This window comes from Heloderma suspectum, chromosome 5, assembly GCF_057233095.1.
Source record: "Heloderma suspectum isolate Gila_16-S chromosome 5, 16-S_ref, whole genome shotgun sequence".
NCBI lineage: Eukaryota > Metazoa > Chordata > Lepidosauria > Squamata > Helodermatidae > Heloderma > Heloderma suspectum.
Genome location: NC_139462.1, coordinates 209,383,335 through 209,402,032, shown reverse-complemented (window position 1 = coordinate 209,402,032; position 18,698 = coordinate 209,383,335). Strand labels below are relative to the sequence as shown.

The 18,698-nt window shown below is 41.9% G+C and overlaps 1 protein-coding gene across 1 annotated transcript in view; it reads left to right on the top strand.

Moving 5' to 3' along the window:
• PARD3 (par-3 family cell polarity regulator) overlaps positions 1-18,698 on the top strand; it is a 798,354-nt gene that overhangs the window by 12,898 nt on the left and 766,758 nt on the right. The gene's annotated exons all lie outside the window — the stretch shown is intronic.

Below are 18,698 nucleotides of genomic sequence, written 5' to 3'. Positions count from 1 at the left end.
TTCCCCCGATCGTGCGCCCCCGATCGTGCGTTTCTTCCGAGGAGGACAGGACGGCGGGCGGGGGGCTGTTACGATCGCGCTCGCCGTCTCTGCACAAGGTCGCAGGCACGACGAGGCTGGTTAGGTGTCACTTCTAACGGGGGAGGAAAGCGACGCATCTTTCTAGTTCCAGTTGTTGCACGGAGTTGTACGATTGTTCCGTGTTGCGTGCAACAGTGAGTTACGTCGGTAAAAGATTTGGGCTTTGACAAACGCGCACCGACGTTGAGAAGAAAGCCTGCCTTCTCTCATTTCCTCCCCGCATCGTGCAAGTTTCTTCCCCTCTCTCCGTTGGCCGTGGTTACTGCAAAGCCTTGAAATCCAGCCCCAGGCTTTCTAGCTACTCCAGGCCCAAGAGGGAGGGAGAGAAGGGAGGGAAGAAAAAAAGCTAAACAAAAATCATGGACTCCACATGCATATTAGTAGGAATGGAGTTTTGCTATTAAAACATGTCCTGCATTTTATCTCTCTTCTTCCTCTTTTTAGCTGAAAGTCGTCTCCTCTAACTTATATATTCGTTAATAATTTTAAACGGGGAGCTTTATTTGATTGGAAAATATATTCCTTTGCCACGATTCTCATTATGCAGATCACATTTTGCACAGAAATGACAAGATCCTGGCTAGACTTCCAGAAAAGTTGTCCATGTAGAATATCTCATTATTGTAAGGGGAGAAGGATGCTATAAAGCACCCCAGTGACTGAAATCGCTCATCCAGCATGCGCATAGAGTGAGATGTTGAGCATAATTACAGTTTGCCTAGGACTGTAGTGGTGTGTTGTTCCTGAGCATGCAGTTTACTACAGCAGCCTTCCTCAGCGTGCCACCCTCCAGATGTTTTGGACTATAGCTCCCATTAACCCCAGCTGGCATGGCCAATGGACAGGGATGAAAACATCAGTTGGGGTCCAAAACATCTGGAGGTCACCCCATTTGGGAAGGCTGCATTAGAGCTGTCCTGCCCTTCTGGTTTGTATAAGCTTGCTTGGATTTTTACTGGGTTTGCAGGGGAACCCCCCTGCCCTCCAAATATGCCTTTCTGATACAGCCTTGGGACAATATATGGGCATCTCTGTAAAGATGTTCAGTGCCTCCCCCTCTGTGGTCTTTACTCAAGTTAACAAGGTATACATTCCTTTTAAACAAGGTATACATTACTTTTTCTCAAAACAGAACAGCCCCTCCCCCTGAAATCCTGTAACTTTCCTTTTGGCTGATAATTTGATAGCAGGCTTTTCATTCTGGGTATATTTACTTCTTGGCCCTCCATGGGGAGGGGAATATTTTGGGAGTGGATTTGGAAATGTGTGCTTGGGTAATTATGGGGAGGGGGTGATTTTCCTGAAGACTGTTTTGTGTTAATTTGCCTGTGTCCCACTGTATTTTGAAATTCTGCATTGAAAGCACAAAAAATACAGTAGCAGACAGCTGCTTCAAGGGTAGCAGACAAATACATTTTGGTTGTTACAGTGCTCTGCGTCCTTTTGAGGGGACCATATCTGTGGTAAAACCAAATAAGACAAAGGTTCATGGACAAATTAGAGTTTTATTAGGGAAATAAGCAACGTACTTCTATGGAAAACAAAATAGTGCCTCAGTCTTGGAGAATAAGGTGTGTAAGCTTCTAAGAATGACGTCTTATTATTTACAGCTTGAAACCCCATCCAAAGTGCAGGAAAATCCTTTGCTGTAAAGGGGAGAGCTGGTCTCTAGCAAGAGACCAGCTCGTCAGGTTGTGAGTCATGTCAGATAGGCTGATGTTGCCTGTAAACCACAGGCTGGAGTGAAGAGAACTGTTGCTCATGTAGTAAGTATCCTTTGACATGTGCACATTTTAAGCTACATGAGAGATGGTATGCCGGCACAGTGGAATTTCTGTTTTGAAATAGGAAGCTACATGATAACTGGAGCATCACACATATAATAGGCTGGAGAACTGCAGCTGTTTACCATATTATGGACTTGCTGCTTAGAAAACTTGCATCATAAAGGATGTTATGTCATGGCTTCTGGGCATGTTGAATGTTTGTGATAGTTAGCTAACATCTTGGGCTCCTTGTTCCTTGTGTGGCCTTTTGTTTCCCTTTTTAATGGAGAATCTTTGCATGTTTGAACGTTACTGTCAAGCCCCCTCTTTGCGACTGTGGTTGTGTCTACACTTACCTTTGTTGTCCAGAAGGAGTTACCTCCCACCATGAGAACTTCCTTGCTGTGGCAGTTTTAGACCCGCTCATGCAGAGCTACATACAACATTTGTTCATAATAGCAGCTTAAATGGAGAATTTCGTGTTGCAGCCCCAAACATTGGTAATTAAGCTCCCCTGGCCTGGGTGGGGGTTGTTTCGGAGTAAGCATGGGGAGCAAGTTGTAGTTGATCACAAGCGGAATATGAGTCAGTAGTGTGATGTGGCTGCAAAAAAGGAAAATGCGATTTTAGGTTCAATCAATAGAAGTATAGTTTCTAAACCACAGGAAGTAGTCGTTCCATTCTACTCTGTACTAGTCAGACCTCACCTCGAATACTGCATCCAGTCCTGGACACCACACCTTAAGGAGGATTCAGATAAACTGGAATGAGTTCCAAGAAGGGTGACAAAGGTGATCAGGGGACCAGAAACTAAGTTCTACGAGGACAGATGGAAGAAACTTGGTATCTTTAGCTTTGAGAAGAAAAGACGGAGAGGAATATGATAGTACTTTCTACCTACTTAAAGGGTTGTCACTCAGAAGACTTCCGCAACCATCTAATACTGTAGGACCCGAAATGGGCTGAAGTTACAAGGATGGCACATTTTGGTCAAACATCAGGAAAAAATGTCTGGCGAGTCAGAGCGGTCAGTCAGTAGAACCAACTGCCCAGGGAGGTGGTGGGCTCTTCGTTGCTGGAGGTTTTGAAGCAGAGACTGGACAGCCATCTGTCAGGGATGCTTTAAACTGGATCCCTGCACCGAGAAAGGGGTTGGGCTCGATGACCTAAATGGCCTCTTCCAACTCTCTGGTTCTTTGATGATAACTAAGCAAGATCAATATATCCCATATTCTTGGGGATGGCAGCAATGGTTACAGTTAGTGTGAATCTTAATTTTAGATAAACATCGAGTTTTATGTTACTGCCCATGGGTAGGGGAAAGTGGTTAGTGGGGTGACTCTTGAGATTCCCTCAGTTGTATGGTTAAATAGTAGAAAACGTTGAACTCCTCAAATGGAAATTTTTTGACACATTTGCAAGTTTGCTGGTTGGTGCTTGTGTTCATTCCCTGCTTCTAAAACAGTTCATGCTTCGGATCATTTCACATCTCACTGCATCAAGTCTGGGTTTGCTGTGAAGTGTACCACTGACAAGGAGCTCCAGTCAATCTTGGTTCCGTGATTAGTGTGGCTGTATGATATGCTAGTTTGCAAACATGTATTTGTAGCTTTGTATGTTTAGGTGTACAACTGAGAAGTTGTAAGTATGTATCTTAACAACCAAGTGTGCAAAGTTTCCCTTTATTTTTGGAGAGAGAATGCCCTCTTCCTGTCACATCAGCTCAGCACACGTCAGGAAGTGTAATGGGGGGAAGCTTTCAAACAATCCCCGGAGGTGGTACAGACTTCTTAGAGGACCTTGCTGCATGTCTAAATTGAGTTGCTCCGGTGAGGCTGGGTGCTTTAATTAACAACAAACTCTCTATGAATATTAATACTTTCTATAAGCAGAAATTGCAAAGGCATTTCCAGGGTTTTATAAAGCTGTATATAAAAACACATTTTTTTTCCACTGAGGCCATCAAATTATTGAGACTATAAAAATGCTTCCACCAAATACCTAGCTATGCATCTTGTGAAATGTTTTGCATGCAGTGTTGCCATCTATCAGAAAGTGTTATTCAACTTTGCAATGAACTGAGTGCTTTATGGCCTCCCCCCACCTCTTTTACTGAAAGCTTTGTGATATGTGTAAGTGGAAGAAATTGTACAAATAACTGGCTTTCAAAATCAAGACAACAAGCAAAACAGTTGGCTGTGCAAGTAACTGTACAAAAATAGCTGTACTGTTTGGCATTATTACTATTATTATTATTTGATTTTGTATACATTGTATTTTGAATGATAAGGTTTTGAAATACTTCTCCCATTCTGTTTATAGCGTTATGCAGGTGAATGGGCATCTAGTGAAAGTTAATGGTGAATATTTGAACTACTACTGTATTATGCCATTTATGACTGTAATATGAAATCGTGTTAGGCTTTTTTAGACTCACTTTCAGTTTGTGCCTTGGAGTAGGTGATTTGGAAATAAACTTCTTTACACTATTTGTCCTGATACCCTTGCTGCTCTGGAACTCCCTCGTGGGAGATACCTACATGGTAGCAACGCTCTTCCTTCAAATTCCTCTGGAAAAGCCACTTTCTTAATTCTCAGCCCAATCAAAACCACACCAAATATTAGACACGTGTATCTCCTGTTAATCTTGTTTTTGCTATTCCTCTACTCCCTCTGTACACCCCCTGAAATGTAAATTGTATGCTCTTTGGGGCAAGCACCTCTTGCCCTGGTTAGTCTGTGAAGTGCAATCTACACTGACACTATATAAATAATAACTATGCACAGCAATCCTATGCTAGGAAGCCAGATTCCGGCTGAACATCAGGAAAGACTTCCTGACTGTTAGAGCAATACAACAATGGAACCAGTTACCTAGGGAGGTGGTAGGCTCTCCAACACTGGAGGCGTTCAAGACGAGGCTGGACAGCCATCTGTCAGGGATGCTCTGACTTGGATTCCTGCATTGAGCAGGGGGTTGGACTCGATGGGCTTGTTGGCCCCTTCCAACCCCACTATTCTATGATTCTATGCTTGTTTACTTGTAAGTAAGTTCCACTGTGTTCAGTAAGGTTTATTCCAGGTTGGTGTTTATAGGTGCTGCTTTTAAAATTCCAAAATCCATGTTGCTGTAATAACTTTATTAGGCCAACCAAAATATCATCCCCTGCAAAAATGGTTGGCTTAATAAAGATATTACAGTAATACGGATTTTGGAACTTTTCTTATGGGCAACATGGCTACATTTGCTTTTAAAACAATACTTTTTAATGTGTTTTATTATATAAAAATTGTATAATTATTTTTGTTTTATACTTATTTTCACTGTTTTTGCTTTTATGTATGTTGCCCTGAGAGCTTTGGCTATAGGTCAGCTCGTAAATTGAATAAATAATAATAGGATTTAAGCCATAAAAATGTTTTCCTGCTTACTGGGAAAATGTTTCAAACCTCTAAGGCAGCCTTACTGAACCTGCTACCATCCAGGTGTTTTGGACTACAACGCTCAGCATTCCTGACCATTGGCATGCTGACTGGGGCTGCTGGGAATTGAAGTCTCAGGTTGAGGAAAGTTGCCCTAATGCAACTTTCCCTAAGGGAAAGAGTTTTTTTTAGGTATGACCAGAACATAGGCTAACCATTGTCATAGATAAATCCTATTAATTCTACTGTAACGTAACTACTCTATGCATATCTTATGTCTAAGACATAATCTCAATGGGATTTACTTCCAGGTAAGTATCTATAGGCTTGTGATCTAATGTTGCAATTCTGTATACATGTACCTGGGAGTATGCCCCGTTGATCACAGTGGATCTTAAATCTGAATAGACATGGATTGGCTAGCAGTATAAGATACGTATCTCCGTGGCAGGATCAACTTTACAGTGATGTGATTGGCAAGTTGCATGGGATTGCTCTAGTCCTGCTTCCACTTTTTTGACATGCCCACATGACACTCTGTCAGAGACATATTTTGCAAATCCAAAAGCAAAGCTGAATTCTCGTGTGCTGGTAATACATTTGTAGGAAGCGGTGTTCAAAATTAAGCCAAGTATAATGCAAATGACATCTTTTGTTATTGTTGGAATGGAACCATTATGCTAGCAAAACGAAAAGTTAATTACATGGCAACAGACAGAACTTGCTATATAAAAAAAAGATGAGTTAAGAAAACATGTATGACTAAATATACCTTTTTGCTTTGTCTATTGTATTTTATAATAATGGAGAGATTGAATCATCTCTTCACTTCTAAGTGTGAATCCAGACCCATGTGAATGGAAATGTCCTCATTCTTTTGAATGCAGGGTACTGCTGTAGTCCTGCCATCTCCCCCCACCCCCCAACTTTGTGTCTGCTAGCATTTAAAAAAAAAAGAAGAGGAGAATTCCAATCACAGGATTCAAAGATGTGGCTAACACCATGTCTAGTTTAACCCTAAATCACAGTGGAGACAGCTGTGTGACTACAAACAAAATAAAACATCTGAGGTTAGAGACTAGACAAAAGGCAGTGTCTTTCAGTTACAAATACGTAACAAATAGAGAAATAGGGCAACTCTTTGAGTGTGTTGTAGCAAATACAATGGAGAATTTTTAGGATTACCAGATGCATTGTGGCATAAGCGTTTGGGGGGCAAAAGGATCAAAGAAGGGGCTACCTTTTCTAGTGGGCAGAAAGTAGACCGGGATTTTCTGGTAGATCTTTGAATGGTTTGCAGGACATCAGCAAGGGCATCCATCTCTGAATTGTTTTAACAATAATCATTGTTAGGTCCAAGTTATACTGTTGAAATCCATGAGCTGTAGTAACTTAGATGCAGACTTGTATTTGTGTATGCTGGTCATCCCAGTGTATGGCTTGCTGTCTAACCTGGTGTGCTCCACAAGTGTTAGGCTATGTAGTGGAAGTTGTTCACCACACCTGGAGGGCATCTGGTTGAGGAAGCCCGGTTTATTAGGTGGATGGAGCAATCCTATGTCCCTTAGACAGCATCTGGGCGACATAGGCTTTTTCATATCCCTGGCTCCACACTTCAAGACAGGGTTCCGAGCTTGGAGCCAGGATACCACGCTCCCTGCCCCTCCTCCCCCTAGCCAGCTCGGAGAGAACCACACCAGCTGCTTGGTAAACAGACTGTGGAGATGGGGGGAAAGGAGGTGTTCCTGGGGCAGGGAGGGGAAGAGACCGGGGTGGCTGGTTTACACCTTTTTCTATCACCTCCCCGGCCTCCTTCACTCCCCACAAAGCCTCTGCTAGACAGGCAAAATCTCCTGTCTAGTAAAAATGTAGCGTAGAAGACACAAGGGGTAGAGCCAGTTATGGACTAAAGGCTGCCTCTCTGCATAGGACGCTCATAAGCCTCTGAGTTCAGGGCAGTACCTGACAGCATGAGTACCTGGGGTGCAACCCATAGGATTGCGCCTTTAGTCTGTAATTGGCTCTACCCCTGAAGCCACCGTTTTGCACCTTGTTCCAGTTAATAGATCCCAGGGTTTTAGTTTAAATAACCCAAATGTAGATCCCACAAGCCTCCCCGTTCTACAGAACCCATTTCCCACTGTTTAACCATACAGCAGTTTAACCACCTCACTAACCCCTTTCCCCAGCCGTGTGCAACAACAGAAAACTTGATGTTTATCTAGAATTGAGAGTTGCGCTAACTGCAAGCATTGCTCCCATCCTCATTCTAACTGATCTTGCTCAGTTAGAATCATTTATTTGGGTTTGAAAGAGAGGTTTGGTATATTGGAGCTCAAACTTCCACCTCTGCCTTGTACTTCGGCTCTTGGGCTAGTTATTTTTCTATTTGTCTCATCAGCTCGCCTTCTGGGAAATGAGTGTTTTGTGACTGGCCATGCCCACCATGGCAGCCATTTTATGAATGAGCCAGCCCCTCCATGGCAGCCATTATGTGAGAGTGCCCATAATTCTCTAAAAATTCCAGTTGTGCCTAGTGACCCAAAAAGGTTGAGGACCCCAGCGCTAAGCATAGAAAACTGTCCATTTTACATTGTATTTCTCCTCCCCATAGATGCCTCTCAATGTCTTTTGACTCATTTTTTCTCCCCTTCTTCATTCACATTTAACTTTTACCCTGCCCCCAACTGCCAGTTTATATGACCCCTCCCTTCTGCTGGTTTTTCATTCATTTCCTTCTATAACAGTTTTCCTCTGTTATCCCCTTCCTCTTTATTCCCATTTAAAATATTAATGTTGTTGTTAAAAATATTAGCTTTGCTCTCTAACCAATTCTACCCATGTCTGGCTGGGGAAAGCTGGGAGTTGTAGGACTTTATTCTGTCTAAACATGCATAGGATTGTGCCCCTAGAGTGTTCTGTTGCTGCCAACTTCCCACACTACTTAAATTTTCAGGGCTGGTGCCCTTGTGGTGGAAAGATGGAAACTGACTTGTTTATACAATATGAAATATGTGGATGTTTCTGGCGAATTCTTAGTAGAAACGGAATGTGTTTGGTAGCTTTTATTGGGTATGATCAGTGATGGTTTTGAGTTCCAAATATTTGTCAGGAGTACTCATTGCATGTAGTCCTGGACACCATATCCATTCGTTGATCCGATGTGCTTGGAGCTGCAGCTATTTTGTACCCTTCCTGCTATTGCTGGGCACACCATCTGCAAAAAGGAAAAAAAGTATTTGAAGCACATGAGCTGCCAGAGAAGGAAGCCTGCATTCCAAGCATCTATGGCATACCTGAAAATATTAGCAAAGTGTTAAGTATTCTATAGGTATGTATCCGCAGTACAGAACTTCAGACCCAGAAGCCCCTGAAAGCTTCTCTGAAATGGAATTCAGTGCTTCGGTGAAAGAGGTTCTGCTACATACTTATAGCAAACTTAATTCTCAGAGTGCTGATCCTTACATAGCCAAAACAGTACCACCCATGTACAAAAAGGAAGTATTTGCATGCATGGGGAAACCCCAAGGTTTGCAGAAGTACAAAAAAGAGTTTAGAAAAAAATGAAGAGGTGACTCCCCCTCCCCAAAACAGCCCAGTGAGCACTGAGCATGCTCAGTGGACATGGAATGCTGACTGATGGGGGGTGGATGGAACATGGGGGTGATATTGTGAAATGGAGTATGCAATAAGAGGGCTTGGCTGGCTGTACTGGAGCACTCTGCATTTCAACATTTTGTTGCATCCCCGCGAACACGGTTCACTTGTATCCCTGTGAACACAGTTTGCGGAGAAAAATCAAATCTACCAAAAGGTTTAACTTAACTGACTGTGTTTACTGAAACATTAAAAGTGTAGGTGTCTCTTAATCCCTTCATGACAAGGGATAATCCCTTCATGAACCTCCTCCACAAACTGGAGAGCGTTGAGAGGAGGGCAACGAAGATGATCAGGGGACTGGAAACAAAGCCCTATGAGGAGAGACTGAAAGAACTGGGCATGTTTAGCCTTGGGAAGAGAAGACTGAGGGAAGATATGATAGCGCTCTTCAAGTACTTGAAAGGTTGTCACAGAGAGGAAGGCCAGGATCTCTTCTCGATCATCCCAGAGTGCAGGACATGGAATAATGGGCTCCAGTTACAGGAAGCCAGATTCTTGCTGAACATCAGGAAAAACTTCCTGACTGCTAGAGCAATATGACAATGGAACCAATTACCTAGGGAGGTAGTGGGCTCTCCTACACTGGAGGCGTTCAAGACGTGGCTGGACAGCCACTTGTCAGGGATGCTCTTACTTGGATTCCTGCATTGGTCAGGGGGTTGGACTCGATGGTCTTATAGGCCCCTTCCAACCCTACTATTCTATGATTCTATGATTTGTTGACTGACCATATGTTACTGGCATCTCATTGTACTTTGGCCTGCATCTGTGTTTATAAAGGTGTACAGAGACTTTTTTCATGTTCATATTTCATTTTGCTCCAATTTGCAATAAATTATGTTTGTTTAATTATACTTGACATTTTTAATATAAAAATGAAACTTTATTGTACATTGTTATAGAAGATAACCTCATTCTTAAAAAAAAGAGAGCTTTATGGGCATAAATAAACTCCTGACTTTCAATTATAGTGAAAACCATTGTTATTCATGGCACAGGTGTGTCAAGAGCTTCCCAATGAAGTGTGTTTCATGAGAATCAGTCAATGGGGAGGCAGTCAGAAAGGGATGACCAACTAACTCCTGACTTTGGATTATATATATAACATAGGTCCCAATAAGTTGAAAGATGATTGATTCTGGCTGGTACAGAAATCCTCTCAGATGGCATCGCAGTTGCCAAAACGTTGAGAATGGGGTCCAGTGTGAAAGGGGGGCTGAGTGGTACCTGTGTTTTCTTGGTAGTTGCCTAGCTTGTTAAAAAGTTTTTTTTAATCCAAAAATGAAAAAAATAATAGGGTGGATAGAATGTAGGCCACAGGATCCCAAGATGCATATTTGTAGGAGGCATATTAATTTTAAATCTCACTTTTATGAATGCAAGTATGTTTCTCAAGAGTCAAAATCAGAGGTGTGGGGGAACACCTGAGTCAAACGATGTCCTGATGAATGGGCTCTTCAGCTTTGGGTCCCAGTGTCAAGATTCTTATCCCCCACCCAAGGACTTGCTCAGTTTTGTTTGCAATTGTAAGTGCTAATTGTAGAAGAAATGTGCAACATGCACTCTGACAGTGCTTGGGCATCCATCATTTTAAAATGTAAATGATACTTTTAATTTGGTGTGCCCAGATTACTGAGATTAGCTTTTGCCATGCAGCTCCTGATAGGTATCAAAAACTGGGGACTCTATGGCAGGGGTGGGCAACGTATGGCTCTCCAGATGCTGTTGGGTTGCAAACCCATCTGCCCTGGCCAGCATAGCCAATGGTGAGGCATGATGGGTATTGCAGTACAAAAACAACATCTGGAGGGCCACAGGTTACCCACCCCTGCACTGTTGAATCATTTTTCCACACCTCATATCAAAGAATGCTTTGAAATATTTTGTTATATTGCTTGTTCCTAACGTAAAAGGAGCCCTGCTGGATCATACCAAGGGTCCATCTAGTCCAGCATTCTGTTCACACATTGGCTGCCCAGCTGCCCATGGGAAACCCACAAGCAGGACATGAGTGCAACAGCACCCTCCTGCCCATGTTCCCCAGTAACTGGTGGACACAGGTATACTGCTTCTGATACTGGTGATAGTATATAGCCATCAGGACTAGTAGCTATTGATAACCATTATCCTCCATGCATTTTTGCAATCCCCTTTTAAAGTAATCCAAAGTGGTAGCCATCACTACGTCTTGTGGAAGTGAATTCCATAGTTTAACTATGCCCTGTGTAAAGAAGTACTTCCTTTTATCTGTCCTGAATCTCCCACCAATCAGCTTCATGGGATGATCCTGGATTCTAATATTATGAGAGAGGGAGAAAAATGTCTCCCTATCCATTTTATCCACACCATGCATAATTGTGTAGACCTCTATCATGTCTCCCCTTATTCACCTTTTCTCTAAGCTAAACAATCCTAGCTGTTGTAACCTTTCCTCATAGAGGAGTTTCTCCAGCCCCTCGTTCATTTTAGGTATCCTTTTCTGCACCTTTTCCAACTCTACAATGTCCTGTCTTTAGGTTCCTTCGTATTGCATGCATAGTAACAAGAGAACTAATTTTTCAGATGCCATTTCAAAGTCTTACTTTTTGGTAAGGAGTTAAAATGAATAAAAGTAAATAGAATCCACCTTCATTTTCTTTCTAATAGTTGCTCAAAGAATCACCTTGTTAAACCACCTCAAGTTGCTTTTGTTTGTAAAAGAAGGGATTTGTCTTGTGCCAACACATAAATGCGCCCGCAACATCTGTCAGTGGTTTTGTATATTGTCCTGCACAGCATAAAGCATGTGAATTCCATCCTTGTTGATTCACCGTGCAGCTCTTGTTTCTTGCATAACTGGTTTTTAGTTCTGTGGGAATTATACCTGTTTAAAATTATTTTGAATTATACCTGTTTAAAAATGCAGGGAACAAAATTGTACCATCTTCAGAGTCTTGGCTCCAGATAAGTCTTCCAACAAAGGCTTATAAGGAAGTGTCCACTCATAAATGCCCCAGAAATGTTTTTTTTATATAAAAGAATGATTTGTATGGCATTTATAAATAAAGGTTGGAGGGTATCCTGGAAGAACCATGGATCTTCCAGAGGCTGAATATGGTAAAGACTTGTGTCAGAGACTCTCTGACCCAACATGTGAAGGTCTGGATGGGTATTATGTTGATGCTATGTTGCTCATAAACACCAGATGTATACAATACTTTTAAAAGAATGTGGCAAGATGTGGGTGGTTTGAGTAGGGAGCATCAAATCTGTCTGCTTCACACCACACACCTGGATTGTGGTTGAATCCGCCATAGCGAAACCTCTGAGCATGACTTTATCTGTGGAAGTGTATAGAGGTATCAGATTCATCTCATACCAGTCACCATAAATAATACTTAAGCACTGTAGAATGTACAGATCTTCACATATATTATCTCAGTAATTCTTAGAACCACACTAGAAACTAGATAGTATTATTTGGTTGTTTCCAATGTTAGTCTAACCTAAGTCCCATTCATTTCAATGGGTTCATTGTAAGTAGGGCTAACATTGGATAAAACTCAATATTCCCATGTTGCAGATGGGGGAAATGTTGCAGAGATAACAATGGCTGGGGTGGACTTTGAACCAGAGGCTTTTTGGCTCACAATTAAGTCTTAGCCTCTACACATTACTATACTAATTCCATTGCTGTCATATGCAGAAACTCTTCATCATGCTACATCAAGAAGTGAACTCATCTGGGCTGCAGTCCTGCATATACTTACTGAGGAGCAAGCCCCACTGAACACAAAGGGACTTAGCTCTATTTTCATAACACTATAAATCGTTTAATTTCTCTTGTGTATGTGGCGGGGGAGGGGGGCGCTGAGTGGGTAAGCTGGTTGCCGAGCAAGAAAACGAAACCTTTAACATCCATTTGGGTTCTTTCACAAATCTTCTTAATTTTATTTGGGAAAATACTTTTAGCAGTTGTGGATGTATGGAATAGTAGATCCAATTGGTTTTTTTGGGTGTTTTTTTAAATTAAATAATATGTTCCAGATGTGTTCCAAGATAAAAGGAGACATTTGAACTAAATCTTTGCAGTTTAAATACATAGAGTTCTAAATAGCCCATTGTTTACCTATAAGGCTATAATTTTTGTTGTTTTTTAAAGGTTGAGTGAGATCAGTGCTTAGAATAAAATATAACTATCAACAGCAAAGGTATTTGCTTTTACTCACAAGGGCAACAAAAAGGCTTAGCTCATGTACAGTGGAGAATGTACACTTCTGGGCCATTCATGAGTAAGTGAAGGGGAATCCTTTGGTTTTGATATGTAAATAGAAAGCTTACACAATTATAAATGTGTTCATCTTTAATGCACCACAAGACTCTTTATAAATAGACCTGACAGCTAGTTTTCATGTACATACACAAGAAAATGCATAAACAGCAAAGACTCTTGTGTCGCCCTAAAGACTAACGAAATTTATTGACATACGTGTTTCAGAATGGGGCATAAATACCTTGCAGTGCAATCCTAGGCATGTCTACTCAGAAGTAACTCCTGTTGAGTTCATTGGGGCTTACCTCCATGTAAGTGGGTATAGGATTGTAGCCTTAAGTTTCAATCCTATGCATGTTTAGATAGACGAAAGTCCTACAGTTCCCAGCATGCCCCAGCCAGAATGGTGGGAGTTGTAGGACTTTTTCTGTCTAAACACGCATAGGTTTGCACCCTAAGTCTATTTTAAAAATGTCCCCAATGCAGTGCTAGCAGAATATCATAACACTTGAAAGCACTTCTGGGAATCAGAGAGACCTTTCCTTTTAAAGCTCCCATTTTCCCTTCCCCACCTACTGCCCAGTCTGTGTGTATCTATATGGATTTTAGCACAACTTTCTTTAGTTGTGGTCCCAGTCCTGAGATGGGTAGAAATGTGAGTATGCAACAGGTTCCAGGCTGAAGGCTGGTATAGGTGCTGCTGTATTTTAATCCCATATGAAAAGATTCACACCATCGGAAATTCTAGAACAAAGGAACAGTCTCTGGCACTCCACTTAACAGTGTCTCCTGCTCTGGTGTTGCCAGGGTTAGCAGCAAGAGACTGATGGTAGCCAGGAGGAATGTTCATTTGAATCTCTTGGCACCTTAAGAGCATAAGAACATAAGAAGAGACCTGCTGGATCAGACCAAGAGTCCAACTACTCCAGCATTCTGTTCACACAGTAGCCAACCAGCTGTTGACCAGGAACCCACAAGCAGGGCATGAGCGCAACAGCACCCTCCCACCCATGTTCCCCAGCAACTGGTGTGCATAGGCTCACTGCCTCTGGTACTGGAGGTGGCACATAGCCATCAAGATTAGTAGCTACTGATAGTCTTTTCCTCCACGAATTTGTCCAACCCCCTTTTAAAGCCATCCAGATTGGTGGCCATCACTACATCCTGTGATAGCGAATTCCATAGTTTAACATTCAGTGAATGTGTGCCAAGATAGTGGGAATGCACTCACTGGCCACACTCCTCCCATGCTGAGTCACACACTGGCTAGGTCCTGTCAGCAGATGCGCATTTGATGCTAGTGAGAAAGGGGCCCATGGCACATAAAGCTTTTTCACTCGATTGCCCATTTGGGTTCCCATTTGGGTGGAGTTGAGGATCTGTATGCACATGGAGTCTACAAATACATCGAACCCTTTGGCAGGGGTGTTGAACCCCTTTCAGCCAGATTCCATTTCAGAGAAGCTCTCAGGGGCTGCATTCCAGTCATGGGTGGGTCCTAAGACAAAAGGGGTGGGGCAAAGATACCAGCAAGTTTAAAGCTTTTCCTGCCAGTAACTAAACCTTAGGAGAGACAGTTCAATCTTTCAGAATGTGTGTGTGTGTTAAAGCTGAGAATAACCAACTGATTGGCAGTTGGGGGAAAGGGGTGGGCTTACAACAAGGGTGTGTGGCCACCTAGGGAACACTGGAGGGCCAAATTTGGCTTATAGGCCTGAGATTCAACACTCCTGCCGCAAGAGGTTTGTATGAACACCTCTGTGATGGCCAGCTGCGATAGGGGGACAAGGGTTTCCTGTACTTTAAACAGATGTGTAAGAGAGGAAATTTTAGCCACTGCAGATCTTTTCACTGCTGCTACATTGAGGCATGGCAAATTTCACCTCCAGCACAACCATTAAAGATCGAAGAACTCTGTTCCCCATTGCATCTGATTGTTGTAGTGATGAGTAGTAGGGAGAAAGAAATTGGCAACCATAATGGTGTGGTGGAGTAATGGCAATGTAGGTCTGGATAAAATGGGAAATATTGCTATGTTACTATGAAGAGGCACCTTTTCCCTAGTTGAGGTTCCTTTCTTTCCTCCTCCTCCTCTCTTGTTCTTCTTCTTTAGAAGCAAGAAGATAAAGAGTTAAACTATAAGCCCTGAAACACTTAGTAGGTGGGAGAAAGACTGAGGAGGAAAGGCAAGGAACTGAAGGAAGATACTTGAAAACAATAGGTGGTGAAACCATCCTAATAAAAGGAAGATAAGGATGACATTTGTGAGATAAATGGTTAACATTTTACAAAATCAATGGGAGTAACAATGAACAGAAAGCTTACTAAAACTATTGTAATATAATGTTTTAAAAAGGGAAAAAAACCCAAACCATTATTTAAGTGGCAAGAAGTCCTGTTAAACTCAGTAGAGCTGACTTCTGAGTAGATATGCATAGGATTGTACTGTTAATGTTCCTTGAACAAAAGTTATTACACCTACAGATATTTTTTACTTAGCACAGTGAGCTTTTCTTACTATATAAGATGTGAAAATCTGTGGGGATGGTGGTACTGTGTTTTTGTATATGTATGTATATAAATGATACTTGGAAAAAGTAGGTAAGGTGGCAGTCTTTTGAGCCTAAAGTGAGGATCTGCAAAACTCACTTGATTTATTTGTGAATGGTAGCAGTTACAGTTTCAGAATTGGGCAAGTATGTTTTCATTAAACTTTGGAACTGTTTCCATTTAGAAGCAACTAGGAAATGTTACAAGTGGACAAATCTGAACAGCTTTTGCTGTGGTATATATTGTGCCTACTTTTTTGAGGAGGGGGGCTACATCTCACCCCCTTTTAATAAACAACATTAAAAGTTTAGACTCTTCTGGAACTTGGCTTTTTGCTGAACTTGCTGAATTTATTTGATTTACCTTGGGTGACTTAAATGTTTTGTTTTAGGTGAAAAGAAGTACCTGAAATAATCCCCTCTTCTTAATTTGAAACTTTATTTAATGTAGAGGTAATTTGTAACCCCTCCACATAGTCTTTTACAGCGATTAAGAGACACAGCATTGCCTTTTAGTTTTGGACGGAAAATTCACACCACAATGTTTGGTCTGTGGTCAGGATGCTGGTATGAGGCAATATTTCCTGTGATTTCTTACCATTTTAGATTACATGTAAAAGTGATTTAAAAGTATCAGACTTCCTAAATGTGCTTGTCATAGCTGCTAGCATCTTGGTACAATTGTGACATATTTCTTGGGCTATCTAGGTGTAGGATAAAGCATCCTACTCTTAAAGATTCTCCCTGCGATCTAGGTATACATCATTCTCTAATAGATGGTGCCCTCCAGATGTTTTGGTCTTCGTCTCCCAGCCAGGATGGCCAATGGACAGGAATCCTGGTAGTTGTAGTGCAAAACATCTGGAGGACACCTGGTTGGGGAAGGCTGCTCTAACCCAACTGTCTTGCAAGGTTTCTCTTCTGTAATAAGTCTGCTGTAGGTTGTTATGTTAATGTGCCTTACTTATATATTGTCCTAAAGTTTTCCCTAGGTGGCTGGTGGTAAGGCACAAATTTCAGCTGGGTGAACATTGGGTTAGATCCAGATTTAATCATACATAGGGTACACCTATTTAAATTTATGGGACTTAGGTAGACCCATTGAAATCAATGGTACTTATGTTATTCATTTTATTTTTTGTTTATTATATTTCTGTATCGCCCTGTAGCCGAAGCTCTCTGAGTGTTTCACAAAATTAAAAACCATTAGAATACATTATATAAAGTATAAAAACCATTCATGTAAGGACATAAAACAGATGGCATACACAACAACATATATCTAAAACAATTTAAAAGAATCAGCCAGAGACAATCCAGGAAGTGATCAAAAATACTCGTTATATGCTGCTAAATGCCTGAGAGAAGAGGGCAGTTTTCACCTGGTGCCAGAAAGTTACGATTTGCTTATTCCATTGATTTCAGCGGTCCTTCTCTAAGCATGACTCCATCTGGATTCCACCCTTTGTTTCTGAATCCAGTCTGTGCATTTCGGTTGTGTGTTGAATTGTAGTGTTGTCCAGAGTCACAGTATGGGAAAACCAATGGATCATGGTGTTGGCTGTGTGGAGCCTTTGGCAATGGCTTTCCTTCCCTAGGATATTCAGCCCGTCTATATTTTAGCAGTGCACAATCATGTGATTCAAACAACAGCTGCTGTTTCTCACGCTTGCAGAGTGCTATAATGCCTTCTGTCTTTATTAGGCTCCTTGTAAAACCAGATGGTGTATTCTTTGCACCTTCCTCACTCTTTTGCTGCATTTAGTTTCTCAAAATGCAAGGTTCACCTTGTATGTCTGTGGGTCCCTGCATTTCCCCCTTCTTCTCTCCTCCAGTGCTGCTGCTGGGTGGAGATTAGAAGCGTTCCTTTCCATTTTTAACCAGCTGTACTTTAGTCCAAACCCAGACAAATGGACACTTCCTTTGCTGTCTCTCCCATTCCACCCCCAAAGCTGTGGTTTCCAGCATGGTGCCCACAGACACCTCTCAACACTTGCCAGGACCCCTGCCCCTCCCAATTTTTATTTTATTTCTTCAGGTTTTCAGATTATTTAAAAAACAAAGAAACTGGGAGGCTGGCATGCTGCAAAGCAAAGTGCTGCCCTCCAACACCATCTATATTTGGGTTCAAATGAGTGGTGTTGTATTTTGGAGCTCAGACCACCATCTCTGCATTGTACTTCAGGTTCTTGAGCAAGTTACTTTTCTTTTAGGGCACAATCCTATGCATGTTTAGACACAAAAATAGTCCTATAATTCCCAGCGTGTCCCAGCCAGCCATGGTGGCTGGGGAATGCTGGAAACTGTAGGATTTATTTCAGTCTCAACATGCATATGATTGCAACCTTAGTCCCATGAGTGTGTCTTCTGTGAAATGAATGTTTTGTGACAGGCCATGCCCACCATGGTTGCCCTTTATGAATGGGCAAGCCACCTTGGTAGCCATTCTGTGAGAGTGGCCACCACACCCTCTCAAAATTCCAAGTGTGCCCACCGACCCAGAAAGATTGGGGGCACTTCCCCAAAGTATGTTGATGCTGAGTGGAACACACATTTCCAGCTTCTCACATTATCAATTTGTTGATTTTGTTAATTTTTAAAAATATTCTTTTTGCTGCATATCTGACTGTCATCAGGCCCTCTTAGACCTCATTTGAACATAACCATAAACTATTGTTTATGGTTATGTATATGAACTTGGGTGAGCCTTGATTTCATGCATTCTCCCCTCTGTAGTTTAATGTTACATCCAAATACAGTCATTCCTTCACCCTTCGTCTGTGTTGGTGCCCAGCCCATCCACACATGGGGCACTCACTTAGTAATAAGAGGGAGCAAAAATATTCCTGTTATGTAAATGTAGCAAATATAGTTGTCTCAGTTCTGGAGATCTTGTGCTGCTCTTATTCATTTCAGTAGGGCTAATTTAGGAGAACATCCCAGTGGGTCCTGTCAAGACTATAAAAG